Source organism: Schistocerca americana, unplaced genomic scaffold (genome assembly GCF_021461395.2).
Source record: "Schistocerca americana isolate TAMUIC-IGC-003095 unplaced genomic scaffold, iqSchAmer2.1 HiC_scaffold_1111, whole genome shotgun sequence".
In the NCBI taxonomy this organism is placed as follows: Eukaryota; Metazoa; Arthropoda; class Insecta; order Orthoptera; family Acrididae; genus Schistocerca; species Schistocerca americana.
This window is the reverse complement of record NW_025725168.1, coordinates 22,501-27,500: the sequence shown is the minus strand read 5'-3', so window position 1 is coordinate 27,500 and position 5,000 is coordinate 22,501. Positions and strand designations below refer to the sequence as shown.

Sequence of the window (5,000 nt, the reverse complement as noted above, 5' to 3'; positions counted from 1 at the left end):
GTCCGTATACATGCTGAAAGACTCTGCTCACAATCACACGTCAGCCAGACACTCTTATCACGCACTACTCTCTGCCTGTAACAGGCACACAGACAATATGTAAGCACCAGCATGGAACAACACCCAGTGCATCCTCTCTGCCACATTAGACAATCCACACTATCATAACCAGACCGGGAGGTCCACTCACAAAACAGAATATCTCACCCTTCCGACAACCACCATTGCTCAGCTAAGCCACCAACACCCACACATGTCCTACACAGGGGTGCACCCAACATCACAATACTGCCTCCTGTCACACCACACAAACAATGGCAGGAATGAAAGACACAGGTCTGCCACAAGCATGGAATCAGAGCGCCGCCTGTTATGAGCCAAAGGTGCACCCTGACGTGGCAAATCAGATGATGCCGCAGTCATTTACTTACGATAATCACAATCAACAAACCGGCCCCCCCCCCCCCCCCAAAACACCTTTCCTTACAACAATGTGTACCTTAACCTAACCCGTATTGTACCTTAACCTAACCCGTATTGTACCTTAACCTAACCCGTATTGTACCTTAACCTAACCCGTATTGTACCTTAACCTAACCCGTATTGTACCTTAACCTAACCCGTATTGTACCTTAACCTAACCCGTATTGTACCTTAACCTAACCCGTATTGTACCTTAACCTAACCCGTATTGTGCCTTAACCTAACCCGTATTGTGCCTTAACCTAACCCGTATTGTGCCTTAACCTAACCCGTATTGTGCCTTAACCTAACCCGTATTGTGCCTTAACCTAACCCGTATTGTGCCTTAACCTAACCCGTATTGTGCCTTAACCTAACCCGTATTGTGCCTTAACCTAACCCGTATTGTGCCTTAACCTAACCCGTATTGTGCCTTAACCTAACCCGTATTGTGCCTTAACCTAACCCGTATTGTGCCTTAACCTAACCCGTATTGTGCCTTAACCTAACCCGTATTGTGCCTTAACCTAACCCGTATTGCGCCTTAACCTAACCCGTATTGCGCCTTAACCTAACCCGTATTGCGCCTTAACCTAACCCGTATTGCGCCTTAACCTAACCTATATTGCGCCTTAACCTAACCTATATTGCGCCTTAACCTAACCTATATTGCGCCTTAACGTAACCCGCGTTGCGCCTTAACGTAACCCGCGTTGCGCCTTAACGTAACCCGCGTTGCGCCTTAACGTAACCCGCGTTGCGCCTTAACCTAACCCGCGTTGCGCCTTAACCTAACCCGCGTTGCGCCTTAACCTAACCCGCGTTGCGCCTTAACCTAACCCGCGTTGCGCCTTAACCTAACCCGCGTTGCGCCTTAACCTAACCCGCGTTGCGCCTTAACCTAACCCGCGTTGCGCCTTAACCTAACCCGCGTTGGGCCTTAACCCAACACACGTTGGGCCTTAACCCAACACACGTTGGGCCTTAACCCAACACACGTTGGGCCTTAACCCAACACACGTTGGGCCTTAACCCAACACACGTTGGGCCTTAACCCAACACACGTTGGGCCTTAACCCAACACACGTTGGGCCTTAACCCAACACACGTTGGGCCTTAACCCAACACACGTTGGGCCTTAACCCAACACACGTTGGGCCTTAACCCAACACACGTTGGGCCTTAACCCAACACACGTTGGGCCTTAACCCAACACACGTTGGGCCTTAACCCAACACACGTTGGGCCTTAACCCAACACACGTTGGGCCTTAACCCAACACACGTTGGGCCTTAACCCAACACACGTTGGGCCTTAACCCAACACACGTTGGGCCTTAACCCAACACACGTTGGGCCTTAACCCAACACACGTTGGGCCTTAACCCAACACACGTTGGGCCTTAACCCAACACACGTTGGGCCTTAACCCAACACACGTTGGGCCTTAACCCAACACACGTTGGGCCTTAACCCAACACACGTTGGGCCTTAACCTGCTCTGTAATTGTCATACGACGCGTTAAATTAGTGTAGTGTTGCCTAACTGCAACCCCCGCAATATAGTTTGCTACCCGCACTGCCCGGTCCCCAGAGTATCGCTTCATGTTAAACACCTTGCAGCTATACACTGTAATGCGGATGGCAGCAGGACGTACATGCTCAATGCCCTTCGCAGTTGTTCATTGGCATTCGCATGGCGAAGCACAGCCTACGTTGTGGTACGGCTTGTGTCAACTGTCCGCTGATGTTGTACGTCCAAATCACACACTGTACTGCACATTGGTCCTCATGTACTGAATGATACATCGTGGTACATGTGTGACCGTACCACGACTGCGCCAACAACGGCGAACCATACGGTCCAAATATTGTGCACTCAGCTACGTGTCGTCTCCCTATAAGAGCTGGATTGCAGTATGGTATGCCGTGGATGGCGATCAGCATGAGCCGTCTGTTGATGTAGTGGCGCGTGTTGTCAGACGTAGTCGTCTCTTCTCACTCACCGTGATAGCATGGTGCACTGCGTTCCACATCTGCGACATGCGACAGAGGCCGGTTGACAGTCGTTCGCGCAATGGACATCGCATACGTACGGGGGCCACCTTCCACGTGTTCGCGAAGCGTGCACATGTTGTTGCGTGTATGTGGGCAGACATAGTGTGTCGTGACACCTGACACAGGCATGCAACAATCGTTGAATTTGCAAATGGCGATGGACGTCTACGTTTGCTGGTGACGTTACGCAAATGAACAACTGGTAAACCGTTGTGGTGCGGTTGTTCTCGCTAGAGGTGAATCAGTGATGGCGACGATCGGTTGAGCTACCAACCGGTTGTTTCAGCGATACCCACCATGCCCACGAACGTGAATGGCATGTGGGTGTGAAGCGATACGCGGCGGTGGCTGGGTGGGACCGTCCCCGGCCGGTGAGGGGGGGCCTCCCGGCGTGCTGGCCGCGCGGTGCGTGGGCGCACGCGCTACAGCCGGCTGGTGGGGGCGGCCAGTGGCAGGCGCGCCGGCCGACGGAGGCGGCAGGCGGCGCAGCTGCGCGCCGGCGCACCCTGCACGCGGCGCCGTGCGGCCAAAGTAGGTCCTCGCGGGCCCGGTGCGAAGCGCGGTGGACATCTGCAGTGTGCTGGTCCGATTGAGGACTGTGTGCGCTGAGGATGCGCCGCCGCCCGGCGCTCGGCGCCGCGACGCCGTCTGCTGCTCGGTCGCCTCTGCGGTTCTCGCAGGTGGTTTGTATCGCAGCTGTGCGGACGTGTTGGCGCGTTCGCTTCGGCACCCAAGTGGGGCTTTTGTCCTTCTGTGGCGCTGGCGTTGGAGCTGCCGGCCACCGTAGGTGGCGCGTGTTGTCTCCCGCCGGCAATGCCACGACAGCACGCTCCCGGGCCTCTGTCGGCAGCGGCAAGCTCAGTTGGGAGCACGGGTGGTCGCACCTAAAGCGTCTACTCGCCAAACTCCGGGCGATTGCGCCTCTCTCGAACCCGACCAAGTACTTAGGACGGCGCTGCGCGCCGCCGGGACCTGAGAGGGTTTCGAGGTGTATTGTGCAGGGGAGCTCAGCCTCCTCCTGTTTGCAGAATAATTGAGCGGACGCTTGCGTGTTCGCGCGGGCCCCCGGGACACACTCCCGGGCGGCCGGCTGCTCAGCTCTAGTTGACGCAGCTCCCTGGTTGATCCTGCCAGTAGTCATATGCTTGTCTCAAAGATTAAGCCATGCATGTCTCAGTACAAGCCGCATTAAGGTGAAACCGCGAATGGCTCATTAAATCAGTTATGGTTCCTTAGATCGTACCCACGTTACTTGGATAACTGTGGTAATTCTAGAGCTAATACATGCAAACAGAGTCCCGACCAGAGATGGAAGGGACGCTTTTATTAGATCAAAACCAATCGGTCGGCTCGTCCGGTCCGTTTGCCTTGGTGACTCTGAATAACTTTGGGCTGATCGCACGGTCCTCGTACCGGCGACGCATCTTTCAAATGTCTGCCTTATCAACTGTCGATGGTAGGTTCTGCGCCTACCATGGTTGTAACGGGTAACGGGGAATCAGGGTTCGATTCCGGAGAGGGAGCCTGAGAAACGGCTACCACATCCAAGGAAGGCAGCAGGCGCGCAAATTACCCACTCCCGGCACGGGGAGGTAGTGACGAAAAATAACGATACGGGACTCATCCGAGGCCCCGTAATCGGAATGAGTACACTTTAAATCCTTTAACGAGTATCTATTGGAGGGCAAGTCTGGTGCCAGCAGCCGCGGTAATTCCAGCTCCAATAGCGTATATTAAAGTTGTTGCGGTTAAAAAGCTCGTAGTTGGATTTGTGTCCCACGCTGTTGGTTCACCGCCCGTCGGTGTTTAACTGGCATGTATCGTGGGACGTCCTGCCGGTGGGGCGAGCTGAAGGCGTGCGACGCGCCTCGTGCGTGCTCGTGCGTCCCGAGGCGGACCCCGTTGCAATCCTACCAGGGTGCTCTTGAGTGAGTGTCTCGGTGGGCCGGCACGTTTACTTTGAACAAATTAGAGTGCTTAAAGCAGGCAAGCCCGCCTGAATACTGTGTGCATGGAATAATGGAATAGGACCTCGGTTCTATTTTGTTGGTTTTCGGAACCCGAGGTAATGATTAATAGGGACAGGCGGGGGCATTCGTATTGCGACGTTAGAGGTGAAATTCTTGGATCGTCGCAAGACGAACAGAAGCGAAAGCATTTGCCAAGTATGTTTTCATTAATCAAGAACGAAAGTTAGAGGTTCGAAGGCGATCAGATACCGCCCTAGTTCTAACCATAAACGATGCCAGCCAGCGATCCGCCGCAGTTCCTCCGATGACTCGGCGGGCAGCCTCCGGGAAACCAAAGCTTTTGGGTTCCGGGGGAAGTATGGTTGCAAAGCTGAAACTTAAAGGAATTGACGGAAGGGCACCACCAGGAGTGGAGCCTGCGGCTTAATTTGACTCAACACGGGAAACCTCACCAGGCCCGGACACCGGAAGGATTGACAGATTGATAGCTCTTTCTTGATTCGGTGGGTGG

At 54.2% G+C, this 5,000-nt stretch overlaps 1 non-coding gene across 1 annotated transcript in view; it reads left to right on the top strand.

The window, feature by feature from the left end:
* Positions 1-3,633: 3,633 nt before the first annotated feature.
* Positions 3,634-5,000, top strand: part of LOC124560779 — a 1,910-nt gene continuing 543 nt past the window's right edge. The window contains exon 1 of the ribosomal RNA XR_006969295.1: positions 3,634-5,000. This exon is cut by the window's right edge and continues 543 nt beyond it. This is a non-coding gene — a ribosomal RNA (small subunit ribosomal RNA).